The 18,287-nt window shown below is 41.6% G+C and overlaps 1 long non-coding RNA gene across 1 annotated transcript in view; it reads right to left on the reverse strand.

The window, feature by feature from the left end:
- LOC113902090 overlaps positions 1-16,040 on the reverse strand; it is a 38,651-nt gene extending 22,611 nt beyond the window's left edge. Inside the window, exons 1-2 of the long non-coding RNA XR_003513668.1 lie at positions 15,768-16,040; positions 13,103-13,219 (exon numbers count right to left, since the gene is read on the reverse strand). This is a non-coding gene — a long non-coding RNA (uncharacterized LOC113902090). The remainder of the gene's footprint in view (positions 1-13,102; positions 13,220-15,767) is intronic.
- Positions 16,041-18,287: the final 2,247 nt, after the last annotated feature.

Raw genomic sequence — 18,287 nt, forward strand, 5'->3', positions numbered from 1 at the left:
GGTGCGTTATGTGTGAAATAGGGCAGTAGATGACTAGATATTACTGGAGAGAATGGCAAAGTGGCAGTTATCAGTCTGCTATAGAATTCACATTCAGATTTTGCAAATATTTTACAGGCAAGTGAAACAGATCTTTTGACAGACGTGACTCATGAGTTTGGGACTCCTATAACAAAGGGATACAGGAGCAAATGCCCATATATTAGTAGGACAGAAGATAGAGTTTACTTTTTGGCTTAGCATTTCAGATATTTTCAGATTATGCAATCTGACTTAATGTTGGCTATAAAAAATCAGTTTTCCAACTTTCCTACAGAATGTAAAAATAAAAGCTAAACAAAGAATTGTACTACATAATGGATGGAGGCATCAAGCAAAAGAATTATGATTTCACCCTATTCATTTTTCATTCTTTGTGGTAGGGACTTGACCAGGAAAGGAAGAAATTGAAACCAAGCAGGACCCTGTGGAACTTGTGGGTCAAATCCTTTCTATGTCCCATTTCTTGTTTGTAGGAAATAGGCTTCCTTGATCTTCCATGACTTCCAAAGGGCAGGTTCAAATAGTTATTAATCGTGGAAGGGAGGGGATGCAGAGACAAGGCAGGAGCAGTCAAGAAAGAGTGCTGCTTTGGGCTGGGTTCTGAGGCCACCCAGGCGAGTATACAATATATACCCAGGTGAGTATACAATATATACCCAGGTGAGTATACAATATATACCCAGGGGAGTATACAATATATACCCAGGCGAGTATACAATATATACCCAGGCGAGTATACAATATATACCCAGGCGAGTATACAATATATACCCAGGGGAGTATACAATATATACCCAGGGGAGTATATAATATATACCCAGGTGAGTATATAATATATACCCAGGGGAGTATACAATATATACCCAGGCGAGTATATAATATATACCCAGGCGAGTATATAATATATACCCAGGGGAGTATACAATATATACCCAGGTGAGTATATAATATATACCCAGGGGAGTATATAATATATACTCAGGGGAGTATACAATATATACCCAGGTGAGTATATAATATATACCCAGGGGAGTATATAATATATACCCAGGGGAGTATACAATATATACCCAGGCGAGTATATAATATATACCCAGGGGAGTATACAATATATACCCAGGCGAGCATATAATATATACCCAGGGGAGTATATAATATATACCCAGGTGAGTATATAATATATACCCAGGGAAGTATATAATAACACTTATTTTGTAGACCTAAGGCCCTCATCCAGGTGGAGGATGATAACTTCAGGCTGAGCACAGGATTCCTGGGATACTTCTCTATCACCTTACCACCAGCCAATCAGAAGGAAGTCACACACTCTGCACCCCATACCCCACATTTTGCCTATAAAAACTTCTCCCTCACAAAGCATCAGAGAGGTAGGTGTTTTTGAGCATTAACTACTTGTTCTCCGTGCTTTGCCCCATAGTAAGCCTTCCTGCGGAGAAGGCAATGGCACCCCACTCCTGTACTCTTGCCTGGAAAATCCCATGGACGGAGGAGCCTGGTGGGCCACAGTCCATGGGGCCGCTAAGAGTCGGACACGACTAAGCGACTTCACTTTCACTTTTCATTTTTATGCATTGGAGAAGGAAATGGCAACCCACTCCAGTGTTCTTGCCTAGAGAATCCCAGGGACGGGGGAGCCTGGTGGCCTGCGGTCTATGGGGTCACACAGAGTTGGACACAACTGAAGTGACTTAGCAGCAGCAGCAGTATGTCAGGCACACAAACTTTGTTTGGTAACAGAATGAGGGAAAACTTTAGATTTAAAAGTACCTAAGCTGCTCTGTGATAGGGATGATGGAAATACATATTTTAAGGTAACCGTGACACGGGAATCCAAGTTCCTCTTTGTGGAGCCGAAGAAGGAACTTCATGGACACACAAAGGCTCATGGTAGCAAGTGAATAGGATTTACTAGAGAGAAGGAAGGTACAAAGGTCTCAGCATAGACACTGTGAGGGGGTAAAGAGTCCCCCAAAAGTCAGGGATTGCAGCAGTTTTTTATCTTTACTAATATTAATCTGTACATTTTTGGTTGGCTCCTATCCTTAAAATATGTCATTTTTAACCCATCAGTTTAAAGGTCAAGATGTTTAATTTTATATCTTTATGGCTTCTTTTGATCCTCAGATTAAGTCACCACCCTTTTTCATTTCACAATCAACCAGATGTATGGGTTTAAGATTAACGATCACCAGTTGTTTTTCCCTCAGGCATATGGAACAGAAGTGAATTACCGCCCTTCCCTGGATCTGAGTGTTGATCATTTATCAGACCAAGGACACATTCCAGGAATTTGGGACAAAGGGTATAGTTTTAGGTTAATGGAGCAGGATGTTTACTGAAAATAAGACCGAGGTCTCAGAGTCCTACTCTGACTACCTAGCAATTCCTACCTCAACAGAAAGTAAATAACAGTGGTGGTGATGGTTTAGTCACCAAGTTGTGTCTGACTCCTGAGCCCCCCATGGGCTGTACGCTGCAGGGTTCCTCTGTCCACGGGATTTCCCTGGCAAGAATACTGGGGTGGGTTGCCATTTCCTTCTCTAGGGCTTCTTCCCAACCCAGGGATCGAACAGGGTCTCCTGCATTAAGTGGTCTCCTGCACTGCAGGCAGATTCTTTACTGCTGAGTCATCAGGGAAGCCGTAAATACCAATATCTAATTTTTAAATTCTGGACAGTGAAATAAGAGTGGTAGGGAGACATGGTATAATAGTTTTTACATTTCCTATATAATTTATGGTTACAATATACACAGTTTATAAAATGTATTTATGGAAGGTCAATCTATGATTATTTCATTGAGATTGAAGTATAGCTTTGTGCAATTCTAGTACATGGTAGGGAGAAGGCAATGGCACCCCACTCCAGTGCTCTTGCCTGGAAAAGCCCATGGACAGAGGAGCCTGGTAGGCTGCAGTCCATGGAGTCACTAAGAGTCGGACACAACTGAGCGACTTCCCTTTCACTTTTCACTTTCCTGCATTGGAGAAGGAAATGGCAACCCACTCCAGTATTCTTGCCTGGAGAGTCCCAGGGACGGGGGAGCCTGGTGGGCTGCCGTCTATGGGGTCGCACAGAGTCGGACACGACTGAAGCGACTTAGCAGCAGCAGCAGCACCATGTAGTAGGCATTTAATAAACCTATACTGAATGAATTTAAAAAAGTGCTTGCTTGGGCTCCTTCTCAGCACCCTCCTAGGTTTTCTAATCTTATATAGAGCCCACGTGCAAAGAAAGATGATACACTATGCACAGTAAACAATGGCCATCTTCTTTTCTTTGTACCCAGAATTAGAAGCAGAAAGGCTAGTATTTGAGGGGAAATTATTCTCTTGATAAAATTCCAAGTACTTGAACTTTTATAATGCTCACCTTCCCAGTGAGATTTTTAGATCCAGAGTTTTAGTAAAGAATTGGCATAAGCACTCACAAGTTTGCGTGCTTATCCAAACTGAAATTAATCTCTGAACCTTTAAAGGTTTTATGAGTTCTAAAGTAAGCAGAGAAAGCCAGAGAGGGCAAAGAAATCAGAGAAAAATCAAGGAAAGCGATCACAGCAAAAGCTTCATGGGCCAGAAAGATCACAAGAGTGATTGGAGGGCAGGGGGAGAAACGGAGCGCACGGAAAGGGTTACTGAAGTAGAAGAAGATAACGGAGGAGCAGGGCAGCTTAGAGGGAGCCACGGGGGGACAGAGCAATCAGAGCAGAGGTGTGGAGGGCAGGCAGAGCACCAGGAAGGCAGAGCTGAGGGAGGCAATCACGGTGAGGAGGGCAGGGGTGAAGCTGCACAGAGCAATCGGCATGGAGCAGGAGGGGCAAGAAACACACTCTCAAGACAGGCTAGACTCTCAGCATCCTGTGTTTACAGGGAAGGACGTTTGTAAGCACTTTATTTGGATTGTGATAGTTCAAAATCTTGAAAAGCGTTTTTTCTATTTTCCTTGTTTCTCCTCCCCTCCCTTTGTTACATTTCCTCTAACAGAAGGGTAGATGAGAAGAGAGGGGTGGCTTGATTTTTCCCTAGATACTTTGATTATCAATACATCCATGTGAGACTTAACATGCCATGTATTTCAAGCCTTAAAAGATGAAACTGACTTGAAACAGAATATAAGCTTTCTTTCTTCCTTCTGAGAATTCAATGTGAAGAAACAACTATATTTGATGACAAGGAAAAAAAACATTAAAATATAAATAAAATGCTAGTAATGATATAGCAAAAATAAATGTTTGTGAGTTCAAGTATTAAACAATAGTATTGCTTTCTGGAGGGCATCTCTTTATCACACAATGAGAGAAGAGCTGGCTGAAGCATGCTAAGGTAACACAATGTATTGAAAGATCATTTCTGCATGTCACAGTGCCTAGAATCGCAGTTTTAGCTGATTTGGGAGTTTACATCTCTTCCCAGTTCAATCCCATCCCTTACAGATAAAGAAATAGACATTCAGAGAAATTGGCATAGTGTTTTAAGGCCATACACTGCTTAACAGTAAGACTGTAAGGTTTGTAGTAAACAAAATTCTGATAAGATGTGTAACTATTACACCTTCTCAGGTTCTGAATTTATCTGTAGGTTATGTTGAGGTAAACTGTCATATGTAATTGGAATTAAAAGCAGAAATAAAGCTGTTTTGGTGTGACCTCTGAAATAATCCCTGGGTCTAGCTCCTGGGTACGTGTGGTATGTCTGCCCGGTTCTGTCATAACACGCTGATAAGAATCGGCTCTTTCTTTTCCTCAGTCAGCTCTCACATGTACACCTTGACCCAGTCCACTGGAATTTGTTTTACTTCATTACCATAAATGTTTGAAGTGTATTGTGAATAAGAGGGTAGGAGGGAGGGGTCAAATAAGAGAGATGAATAAGCTATGTCTATCAAGGGCTTCCCTGGTAGCTCAGTTGGTAAAGAATCTTCTGCAAGCCTGCAATACAGAAGACCCTGCTTTGATTCCTGAGTCGGAAAGATCCCCTAGAGAAGAGATAGGTTACCCATCCCAGTATTCATGGGCTTCCCTGGTGTCTCAGAGGGTAAAGAATCCACCTGCAATGTGGGAGGCCTGGATTCAATCCCTGGGTTGGGAGGATACCTTGAAGGAAGGCACAGCAATACACTCCAGTATTCTTGCCTGGAGAATCCCCATGGACAGAGAAGCCTGGTGGGCTACAGTCCATGGGGTTGCAAAGAGTCAGAGCAATGAGCAACTCAGCACAGCACAACAGTCAAAAATGTGCAACTAAGATCACAACAGGTAAAGGCAGTAACCTTCAAACTAGAAATACAGTATAGAATTTTTATCATCATAAAACTCCTTTTCTGCAACACAACCTTACTGCCGAACAAGAAATCAAGAGAGTTCAGTGCTTACTCTTCCTACATGCTACCTACCCTCAAGATCCATCATTACCTGCATTTCAGATCTCAGTTCTGAGTTCACACAATAGAAACTTTTATTAAAGTGACTCCTGACTTCTAGCAGCAAGCGAGTTACAACAGCTCCTCTGGCTGCAGCTTCATTCTACCCGTCAACGTTAAATCCTCTGCATCCTTTTGAGAAACTTACCCAGTGCTTTCACTGCGCTATTTATTCTTCCCTCAATAATAGCTTTAACACTTTAACAATAATCCTGTAAATAATTTGGATATTTGATTAGCAGACAGGCACTTTTTTCAAGTATTTTATCAGGAGATAAAATGGAGCTGTGTTGGGAATTCCCTGGCAGTCCAGTGGTTAGGACTCTGTGCTTCCAGGTCTGGGGACATGATTGAGGAACTAAGATCCCAAAAGCTGTGAAGTATTGAAAAAAGAAAGAGAGAGAGATGGAGCTGTGTTAAATATTTTTCTTCTTTACATGGACTTAAGTGTGTATCTCTTCAAATTATAAGTCTTTGAAGGTTAAAGAGTTTGGTTTCTCCTTATGTAACCCCACAGAATGGTATTCAGAACACAGTAGTCTTAATGGGCTTACAGACCTCTCCCTAGTATCTTAAGCAGTTTGTCTGACTTATTCAACAGTTGATATGGGCAAACCAACTTCATCAATCACTACATCTGTCATTTTCCTTCTTGTATTTTTTGGAACTAATCTGACTGATTATTGTCTTTGATTTTCCCATGCGTGGTTCTTTGCTTTTCACTCTGAGAAAATAACACCTATGTTACTTCATGAACTTGCTGTGAGGACCAAATGAAATGCTCTACACATTTGAACAGTAGGTATAGGATACATTACAAGCAGATGTTACTTTCAGAGAGTTCTTTCCTTTAGTGTGAAAGTATATAGGCAATTTACTTGTGAAACAGGGTATAAATATATTATCTATAAATTTGGCATAGGGAAATGTTGTAAATTCTATACTTTATAACAATTAGAAACACATTTTTATCAGGCCAACTATCAGCAGCAATAGTCATGAAAAACAAGTAATAGAAAAGCAATTTTGTTTCAGTGTTCCACTGGCCAGAGATACACAATTAGATGTAAGTACCGCTTACACGTGCATGATGCAGGGTCACGTGCTGCCCACTCGGGCTCAGTGTGGACTCTGGAGCAAGATTGCCTAGGTCAGAATCCAGCTCTTTTACTAAGCAGATGAGAGTTCTTTCTGTCCCTTGTTCCCTATCTGTGAGAAGGGGGTGGTGGAAATGAGCCCCTAACGTTTGTGATGATGATTAGATGAGCTGTCTGTAAAGTGCTTAGGAAAGTGCCTCACATAGAGAAAAGTCTATCTAGTTGTTAGCTGGTGGTGGTTTAGTCCCTAAGTTGTGTCCAACTCATGCAACCCATGGACTGTAGCCCACCAGGCTCCTCTATCCATGGGTTTTTCCAGCCAAGAATACTGGAGTGGGTTGACGTTTCCTTCTCCAGGGGATCTTCCCAACTGAAAGACTGAACCAGCGTTTCCTAGATTGCAAGCCAATTCTTTACCATTGAGCCACCAGGGAAGCCCCTGTTAGCTGGTTTTACTCTGTTATATCAAAATGTATGATTGAAAGGTGAGAAGCATAGCCAACCGCTCTGGGCTTTGTTGTCCCCAAGATCTAACACCAGGCTTTGTTTGTGAACATGTACAGGGTGGGCAGTGCTTCTCGCTCACTTCCAACTCTGCTGAGTTTTCTTGGTGAACACCTCAGCATCTGCTCAATGAAGAGGGCAAAGAAAATAGCAGATAAGTTGCAAGGAATCAGACACAACTGAGTGACTCAGCACAGCACAGCTCAGCAAGTGAATATAAGATGAAATCAAATTAGATCACCGGCCATCACCAGATGGCAAGAGCACAGTCATGGGACTCACTCCAGGGTCCTTACCACAGCTCTGCCCTCGACCAGCCGGGTGGGCGATGAGTTCCAAGCTGGGAGGCTATATCACGACATGGAGCTGAGCGCTGGGATGGCTGGTGACTCGCTCTGCACGGATGTTAGTTTCTGTTCAGTTTGACACATGGTTCTGTTTTATTTAGGCCCTCTGGCTTTGCTTTAATGACTTGAGAGAAACAGCAGATTTTCATTCCTTTTTGCAAATATTTTAACACTTCAAGACTGTCATTCGCACAGTTGTTACATCAATAACAAAGCAAGCCTGAGCGGGGCTGGAGCAGGGTGGGTTCCAGGGAAATAGCCTGTCTGTTTCTTCTTTGCCTCATCTGCCATGTATATTTCAGATGTAAACTGGAGATGGAAATGTTTCCAAGTTTTCTTCTTCCAGAAGTATTGATCTCTTGGGCAGAACATAAAGTCTTCACCCCTTAAGCTTTATCACCATGCTTTCTCTACCTTATCAATTCAAATGGATTTAGCATGCATTATCAGTAGTTAGATCTTGACTTTCTTTCTACTTCTTTCTCCTTTAAAGCAATCTATCTAGTTGCAAATGTCTTGTTAGAAGAGATTATATGATTGTTTTTTGGGTTTGCAGTCTGTTTGAAGAACTGGCAGCATACTTGGGGATTTAAAATGATGTCTTAACAGGAAACAGCTTCTCTGTTGAAAACCTGATTTCTCACAGAACTGCTTTTTCTTTCTTCACAAAAATTTTTCTACATTTGATCACATTGCTACCAGGATATTTGGTTTTATTTAAATGCAGCAACACAAACATCACTAATCTGGTTTACGCAAATTCATTTGTGCACTCCCTGTCAACAATGGCTTTATCAGCCATCAGAATCTAATTGAAATGGTAGTGCTGCATGTAGTCATCCAATAATTAGAAAATAAACAGATTGAAAATTCAGAGGCATTTGAACAAAAGCCATCAAAGTAACATAAATAGGAGAAAAGGTAATTAAAGAGCTTTCTCTCTTCAGCTTTCAGCATTACAGGTTTATTTAAATACAGCTGTAGCAAGAGACCTGAGCTGGATTGACTGGACAAATTTGTTGGCTAATGCTGTTCTGAAATATGCCCCATTAAAAATGTGGCAAAGAAATTAAAAAAGCATGATAATCATGGCACCTCAAAGCACACTTTATTCCCCCTCTGAGAACCTCCATGGCAATGCATACATGTGACAGTTAATAATAGATGACCAAAGGCACTGCCCTTTATCATCTAAATACCAAATCTTCAGAGACCTGGGGAAAAAGAGCAGTCTGGTCCCTGACTATAAAATTGTGACGTCAGAAGGTTGCTCTACACAGGCTACAAACCTCCACTTGGGCTTTTCTCCTGCTGGAGAAAAGGAAGCTCTCTGACTATCAGAGGCAGTAATGCATGAATGCAAGCAGTTTAGCAATAAGCAATTCAAACTTCTGAAAGAGAGGTAACAAAGCCCAAAGAATAAGCCCTGGTCATGAATGTATATATAGTCCCGGGGCTGGTTGGCATAGCAACTATTTCTGAGAACCTGGTGCTGCTTAAGTAAACAGCTGAAGCACAGAGCATGCCTCAGAGAAGCTGGGTCCATCTGTAGTATTAGCATGCAAGGATCAGAACAGGAACATTTTCTCCCGCGAATCAATGATATTTTGGTATTTCCTCCTAATAACTCTACTATTCTCAGTGTCTCATGGCAAGGCTGTAGTTCTCTTTGTTTTTTCATACAGGCATTTCGTTGAAGAGTCTCAGTATAGGTGAATCTGACTGAATTGGTTTGGGAGTAACTAAAAGAGTCTGGGGCGCCCCTGGTGGCTCAGATGGCAAAGAAACCACCTGCAATGCAGGAGACTCCAGGTTTGATCCTGATTCAGGAGGATTCTCTGGGGAAGGGAATCTTCAGTATTCTTGCCTTGAGAATTTTGTGGACAGAGGAGCCTGGCGAGCTACAGTCCATTGGGTCGCAGAGAGTCATACACAACTGAGTGACTAACACACACTCACTGAAAATTGTCCAAGATCAGTATCTTTCACCTGTTATTTGCTAAGAGCTTCCAAAGAAATCGAATCAATGATTCAACAGCAACTCATGATGATGATCCAACAAAAACCATATCTGCTGAAGGTTTTACTGCAAAGTTCAGCACACCAGGTAATTGCAAAGGTTTTGGAATCAGACCAACTTAGGTATAGTTTCTGGCTCCACTATGAAAAATGATGTAACATTGGGCATATCACTGATCTTTTAGGAATATTACTAATTCTTCCCACAACTGTCATCTCATGTATAAAATGAGAATAGTAGTAAATACCTCATGGGTATTTGATGATTAAATAAAACCTGTATTAACATGCTAAGTGCAGTACTCATGACACTGCTAACAGACCCTGCTGGGTTCCTACCCAATGGCCATTTTAGAACTTAATGTGTGCCCTGCCAACCCCTTCACACATGATTCAGCACAAAGTCCCGACTTGTCTAAGCCAAGTGCGCTAGTCTAATGCCCCTCACCAGTGACTGGATGTGCCACCAGAAGTGAATGTGTGACTATTACTCAGTTCAAGCTCATTCTGCTGGCCCCACGACAGGCCAGTAAATCAGGAAATGAGGTGTTGGGGCAAGGAATAGCGACTGTATTTGGAAAGCTGGAAGTCTGAGAAGATGGCCACCTAGTGTCCTAGAGAATCATCTTACCCAAGTCAGAACTCAGGCTTCTTCTATGCTAAAGAGAGATGGTGTTTGTTTGTTTGGTTTGTTATTGCAAACTTCTTAGTGTCAGAATTCTTTGTTCTTGCAGCTGTCCAAGTAGGTCAGGTCATGAGGTTCCTGTAAACCTGCACTAAGACAAAAGTTATTCTCTATTTTGCAATTTTTTATCTCTGTATGAATGCAAAAGTGTCATACCCTTAAAGGTCAGAAGCTTGAGAATGGGCTATCCTGTATATTTTAGGATATAGTCAATATTCTTAAAGTAAAAGCAATATAGTACAAAGGTTAAAGTAAAAGAAATGGATGTAATATGGAGTCAGATTTGTTCTTTCCTATTATCTGGCCACTGATATAGGAGGAGTAACCAGCTGAGTGGTAAGAGAATATATGCACTTGGACTAGGCTACTGGAAGGTTTCCAGGAGTTTCAAGGTTACAGAGTAGGCAAGTAAACACACGATGACAACTTTTATGCATTTGTAAGTGGATACTCTTAAATATTTGGGATTTGTAAGTAAGGAGTGGAAATTTATGCTTGGGATGGACTTCATTAGTATCAGTTCTTCGGGAACTGTGCTATGCAGACTACTGCTTTATAAGCATTTAAAAAGTGTACACACTATGGTGCTTTGAAAAAATAGAGTAATTCACCAGTCTTGTTTCTGTGGAGAAAAGACACAAAAGAAAAGCTCTGTCTCTTGGAAACGTTTGAGGTCTTCCTGGAAAACCCTTTTCAGCATTTGAGAGAATGTGAACAAGGGTTTTAACTGACAGACCTTTTCCTTCCTTGGGGGTCTGCTCTACCGCCCTTTCTGATGAGGGAAGGGATTTTAATGAGAAAGACTCAGTTATGGGCCAATTTGAGTCTCTTTTATTGATATCAAAAGCAGGGTGCTTCCTGAAAAAAAAGGAACTGAGAATCATTGAGAACTTCTGAAGTCTGGAAAAGAACTCCGAATGTTTTATAGTCAGACTCCCACTCCTTGATACCCCTTATAAATCTTTGCCCCCAACGTAGTCCTTCTAAGTTCAAATTGATTTATTTTTATCTTGCTTTTACTCCTGATAACTTTAAAGTTTTGTGTTTCCAAGAACTTGGAGTGTTTTCATGAATCATGTCTTTTTCTGATTATTTTAAGTTTTTTCTTACTCTGTGAAACTCAGGACTTTACAAAGAAGGATGAGTTAACAAAGGACGAAACTTAGCATCTGTCTGTGAGCTGCAAGTTCCTTTCCTTGGGAGTTTCACTGAATAATCTGCCAGTAATATGATGCATGATATTGTCTTGGCAGTTTATTATTTTGAGGCAATAGAACACAACACATTGGAAGGAGTTATCCTGATCTATCATATCAAGAATCTACAATTTATAGCTCTGTCTATTTGGTAGTAAAAAGACACTCCCTGAGAGCTAGAAGGATTGTGTGTATATGTAGCGATAAGACTATGGTCCTTTAAAAATATTTTGATACCATTCCATTTACATAATATCTGTGACTAGGGTGAGAATTAATTTGTTAACAAGTATATATTTTATGTAAGCATGAAATATGCGTATTTGTTAAATATACATTATTATATTTAATCTCTACCACAGTCCTATGAGGTGAATTATGTGAATTCTCAATGCACAGATGAAGAGCCTGAGGTCCAGAGGAAGTTAAATAAATTGTCTAAGGCCACATAACAAATGAGTGACAGAGACTCAACCCCAGGCTTTTTGATTCTTGATGGTGTTGTTGTTTTCATTTATTCACAGCTGCTTCTGTGGGTACCTGTGGTTTTGACGCAGGATAATACTTTTTTTCATTACCACTTGTAGCAAATATTTCAGAGATGGTTTGCTCACCCAACTTTAAGGCCATGGTTAAAGGCTGGTGAGTTTCCCTTCTCAGAACAATTGGTAACGTCTGCATTCTACTTCCCTTATGGAGCTCCCACACTCCAGGATTATTACTGTTGTTCAGTTGCTAAGTCATGTCCGATTCCTTGCAACTGCACAAACTGCAGCACCTAGCCTTCCCTGTCCTTCACTGTTTTCCCGAGCTTGCTCAGACTCATGTCCATCGAGTCAGTGATGCCATCCAACCATCTCATCCTCTGTCGTCCCCTTCTCCTCCTGCCCTCAATCTTTCCCTGCATTAGGATGCTCAGACTCATGTCCATCGAGTCAGTGATGCCATCCAACCATCTCATCCTCTGTCGTCCCCTTCTCCTCCTGCCCTCAATCTTTCCCTGCATTAGGATCTTTTCCAGTGAGTTAGCTCTTCATATCAGGTGGCCAAATTACTGGGGCTTCAGTTTCAGCCTCAGTCTTTCCAATGAATAATCAGGATTTATTCCCATTAGGATTGACTGGTTTGATCTCCTTGGAGTCCAAGGGACTCTCACGAGTCTTTTCCAGCATCACAATATGAAAGTATCAGTTCTTTGGCACTCAGCCTCCTTTATGGTCCAGCTCTCACATCTTTACATGACCACTGGAAAAATGGTAGCTTTCCCTGGCTATTAGGCACCCACCTTAATTTCCCAAGAGCCAGATGGCACGAGGGCAGCCCCTATGTCCTGGAACCTGTTAATTCAAATTCACTGATCCACAGGAGGCTTGAGAAACCTAGCTCAGCCACCCCACTCACTCAGTCACCCCACACCCCATACTTTCTGCCTCCAGCCCCAGCTAGTTGTGGTTCTTCTTCAGTCCAGCCCTGACCGGCCTTGACCATGGCATTCTGTCATTTGGAGCTGAAGTGATAGGGTTTGCTTTTCCTCTCATCTGTGATGGTTGGATGGCATCACCGACTCAATGGACATGAGTCTGGGTAAACTCCGGGGGTTGGTGATGGACAGGGAGGCCTGGTGTGCTGCAGTCCATGGGGCTGCAAAGAGTCAGATACTACTGAGTGACTGAACTGAACTGAACTGATCCAAGTTTCATTGCCTATGTCTCACCTTCAAAAGATTCTTTACATCTTACACAGAACCACTTTGCAGTTTAAATTTGTCTATTACCTTCTTAGTTGAACTGTGGTGTAGCTGGAAGAGCTCTGGATGGAAACACAGGTGACTGCAGGCTTTGACTGGCCTTGAGCAGGCTTGTCTGACCTCTCTCAGTCACAGCTCTCTCACCTGTAAAATAAGTAGCAACTCTCAATGCAGTAGTTCCTGTTTTGGGTAGGATCCTAACATTTTGTGGTTAAAAATTGGGGTTGCAAAAGTGCAAGGGTATCTGGGAACAAATTGAAAGAGAAATATTCAACCAGAAGGCAGTGCCTACATCCTGTAGATGTGACGCTTTCAGTACGGCTCATCCACATTTAAGTCATGATAACATGACAAAAGGTGTCATGAAGAATTTCTTTTGTCAAAATGACAGAATGGCACACAAAACTGGACTTTAGCTACTAAAACAATCATGGCCAGTATCTCCTTAGGCTGGTTGGTAGTCCATCATTAGAGCACCAGATGCTTGTTGTAGGGTTCTGAGAGTCTCCTTTCCACAATGCAACCTATGAATTTTAAGACCATTTGTTATAGTTCCTTTGCATCTGTGTTTTTTTCATTCTTTCTCTCTTTTTTTTTTTTTTTTTCTGGTTGGGAGCTTTAGAAGCTGCTGAAGCTGCAGATTTTGGTATCATTGACCTGCCTTCCTCTTTGTTTGGCAGTTGATGAATCCTTGGGGAGAAGTGTCTGCAATCCTGATGGAGAGCCAGAAAATAGAGCTTCTGTGAACAGCAGCCCCTGGATGCCTGATTTTTCTGAAAGATAAGCTCTTGATCAGGCAAGCAGGGGCTTAATGATTTATGCCTTCATGCCCAACTCCAGATAAAGTTAGACTATATCCTAGAGTGCATATAGAAGGAAAAGCTATTGCAGCACTTTACTGGTTGGTAAATGTAATACATTCTGAAAAAAAAAAAAAAGAGAGAGAGAGAGACATATTATTAAACAGCTTGTATTTGAAATGGTTTCCAAATTTCAGCAGCCCAGGGATAATGATAATAATAGAAGAGGGAGTCTTAAAACACTTTAGGGAGTCTCATCCTCTTCCACCAGGCTTTCTTTTTATTTAAGATTTAGCTTAGAGCTTTGTTCTGTATTTGTATTTTAGAAACAGAATGGGTGAAAATATAGCATTGCTAAGGTTTAGAAGAAGCATGAGATTTTTTTTTTTTAAACCTCTCCCTACCTTTTTGCTAAAGAAAATGATTGTATTTTAATAACCTAAATAAGAGAGAGGCCTAAGATCCCGCCTTGGAATTAAAAATAGGGTGAAAAATAAATAAAGAGTCTAAGTTATAATACCAAATCATTCTAGAATGCCTGAGAGCTTTTGTCTCCTTTGTCATTGGGATTAGTTGTTATACTTAGATCCAACTCTTTGCAACCCACTGAACTGTAGCCCACCAAACTCCTCTGTCTATGGAATTCTCGGGCAAGAATACTGGAGTGCGTAACCATTCCCTTCTCCAGGAGATCTCGACTCAGGGATGGAACTTTGATCTCTCCGCCGCACATTGCAAGTGGATTCTTTACCATCTGAGTCGCCAAGCAAGTATTTTACCACTTAGATTCTGTAATACTTTCTCCTTCATGTCTATCCCAATTCAGTGTATTCCATGAGGTTCCTTACAGGTCATGAGCCACTCCTTGAATGGAATTTTCCCTAACAAAGCAGACCTCGATCCTCTAGGCAGTTGCCCTCAGATCGCTTCAACGTTTCTGTGTCCTCATTTGGTTTCAGCGTGCTCTTTCTTCGGATCACTGACAGTTTCTGGGTCTCTAGAGGACTTCCCTCAAGCTGCTGCAGCGCCTTTGCCTGCATGTTCAAGGGGCCCTAAGAGGGGGTGTGCTGGGAGCGTCCCTGTCCTTCAGAGGCCCTGGGCCGGTGGGTGACCGGTAGAGAAGCATGGGAGCTCAGGCCTCTTTCTGAAGTGTTCTCACGTTCCAGCCTTCTCATGCAGGACCTGGTTGGAGTCATCTTCCATGAGACTTTGAAATAGCTTCTTCCTCTTCCCTGTCTTACTTTCCTCATTTCCTTAGCAGTTTATTTTGAGAGCTTTTTCATAATGCACATCCCATCTCAAAGTCTGCTCCTGGGGAACTTGACTGAAAATATAACTTTCCTGGTATCCCCTTTCTTTGAATTCTAACAGCAATCTTTGCTTGAACATTAGTAATATACTGTGCCACATTGCTCGATCACTTTTCACTCCAATGAGATTGTGATCCCTCTGATAGTGCTTGGAACCTTATCTTAATATCTACTGTTCTTACTTTGCTGTTTTACCGTGCATCTATATCCAAAAAGATTTTAGAAGCTTTACAATAAATGAGTAAGAAGGATAAAATAAAAACCAGTGGACAGTGGATGGGAAACAAAAAATAAAAGGAGGTGAAAAGAAGATAAATCAACAAGTATTGACTGAGAAAACCAACCACAATCAGAAATAACATTTAGCTTATATCTCTTAGCAGCTAGGACAAAAATGGAAACATGATTCCCTTGCTTAGTTTTCAATGTTCAGTAGTATAAAGTTGCTTTGGTTATCTATTGCTGTGTAATAAATTTCCCCCAAATTTAGCATCTTGAAACAACAAACATTTATTCTCTCTCACAGCTTCTCAGGGGCAGGAAGCAGGGAGCTGCTTAAGCGGGGAGGGGGTTCAGGCTCACAGTCTCCAACTGCAGTCAGGCTGTTGGCAGCAGCGGCTGTGCAGCAGGGCTTGTCTGGAACCAGATAATCCAGTTCTAAGCTCACTGGTGTGGTCGTTGGCGGGCCTCAGTTCCTCGCTGGCTGTTGTCCGGAGGCTTCCCTTCTACCCCAGGTACTTCTTCACACGTGGCCTGAATGCACTCATGACGCAGCAGCTGGTTTCTCCCAGAGTGAGTCATCTGAGGAAGGAGAGAAAGCCAAAACGGAAGATGCTGTTTTTTATGTGTCCTCTGGGAAATGCTAAGCCGTCAGTTCTGCCGTGGTCACTGGTTTCCCAGTCCATCCCCAGTGCGACAGGGAGGGGCCTATGCAGCGCGTGAACTAGGCGGAGCTGGAGATCGCGGGGGTCGTCGTGGAGGTTCATGACCACAGACATATATCACATGCATGCATTTCTCCTGAAAGCAGGAATAAAACTGAAAGTCCAAGGGAGAATTACATACGTACGTGTTTTGTATGCTCCATGTACTTGTCATATGAAGGGTTTTCAATGAATATTTATGGATATGTAAAGCCTACTAGTCTTCCAGGGTGCTTTCTCTAGAAAGAAGAGTAAGTCAAATGAAGCTATTCAGAATAAAACACTCTGTGCCTATAGTACCTGGACGCTGATTTAGGCACCTGTAAATCGATCTTCTTTCATAGAATGTGGTGGGTATGTCACTTCCTCTTTATTTCTAATGCTGACACTCTAAAGCACGTGCTTAGGTTTTTTCATCAGTTTCTCAATGAACCTGCTTTTGTCTAAATTCTCTTCATCCTATATCTCCTTTTCATCATGTCACTGTTGCTTAATGACTCATTACTAATAGAATAAAGTCCAATCTCCTTGACTTTTTCAAAAGCAGAATTTATCTATCCAAGTTTTTATTCCATTGCTTCCATCACGAGCCCTTTATTTCAACCTGGAAGTATTATCACTGTATTCCAGATATCCATGCCTTTTTTTCACTCAACTAATTTTTGTAGCTGTTTAATCCCCTGGGGATTTCGTATTCTAATATATGTTACTGCCAAGTGCTTGTTGAGTTGACCTCCTCAGTATTTCCTTTCTCTATACCTCTGTCTTGGAGAAGGAAATGGCAACCCACTCCAGTGTTCTTGCCTGGAGAATCCCAGGGACGGGGGAGCCTGGTGGGCTGCTGTCTATGGGGTCACACAGAGTCGGACACGACTGAAGCGACTTAGCAGCAGCAGCAGCAGCAGCAGCAGCAGCATACCTCTGTCTTAGTTTGAGATCTCAGTGTTTCTTAGCTAGATTATTAACTTTTTTTTTTTTTTTTAACTTTCTGGCTTCTTCTTAACCAATCCATCCCCCCTATTGCTCTATTATTTTTATAACATGTCACACCAATCATACCATTTCCTTGCTTAAAATGAACTCACTTAGATCTTTCGCTCTTTTGAAGCTCTGTGATCATCTGTATTGCCTGGGTTACTCATTTTGATGTTCTGTAATGTGTTTCCTCCTATTATCACTTAACTTTTCTCTTTCAGTCATTATTCATTTATTAATTCAACATATCCTTTGAATACATATGATATGCCACATACCATGCTAAATCTAGGGGGATATAAAGATTAAGAAAAACAGACCCACTTTCTGCTTTCATGGTCTTTAGAGTCTTGTGACAAATAGGGACAAAATTAAATAATCACATTAAAGAGAAAGTGTTATAAAGGGAGGACACGTGGTTGTATAAAGATACATACACAGAAACCAGCCCGAGACCCAGACTTCAGAGAGGTTCCTCTGAGGAGGTGACTTCTGAACTGGGATCTGAATAGTGGACAGAAAGCACATAGTGAAGAGGGCTGGGGGGAGAGTGAGGGTAAGAGAAGGTTTTAAGTGATGCAGTGACATGAGTAAAGGCCGTATGTGGGGCAAGCACATAGAGGAAGGGCGGGGTGATTGGAGCCAGGAACAGAAAAAGGACGTTAGTAGAAAAACTGGTGAAATCTAAGTAATGTATGGAGTTTAGTTGATAGTAACATACTAATGTCAGTTTCTAAGTTTTGAGAAACACATCACAGTCACAGAAGATGGTGACATTAGAGGGAAGTGAAACTGAGGTGGCTGTGTATGGAAACCCTCCACTACCTATTCAACTTCTCTGCATATATAAGATTATTCCAAATTAAAAGATTATTTAAGGAAGAAAGAAAGATGGAAAGTCCCAGGGACCTTGTGCACCATCTTAAGAGTGTTGGTCTTTATCTTGCAGTGAGTGTAAGGCTGTGATGGTTTTAGACAGTGGATGACACAGCAGAGCTGCGTTTGAAAATATCACTGGTATGGGGGCAGTGTGGATGGATTAGAAGGGTAATTGGGTGGGCAAAAGAGGCCAGGTGGGACACTGTTACAATCACTTGACAAGAATTAGATGAAGGTGGGACAGACTCTCTTTGGTGATGTGCATATTCATCAGACATATTTCACAGATGAATAAATTAGTAGACACATAGATGAACTAATGAAA

Source organism: Bos indicus x Bos taurus, chromosome 12 (genome assembly GCF_003369695.1).
Source record: "Bos indicus x Bos taurus breed Angus x Brahman F1 hybrid chromosome 12, Bos_hybrid_MaternalHap_v2.0, whole genome shotgun sequence".
NCBI classification, from domain to species: Eukaryota; Metazoa; Chordata; class Mammalia; order Artiodactyla; family Bovidae; genus Bos; species Bos indicus x Bos taurus.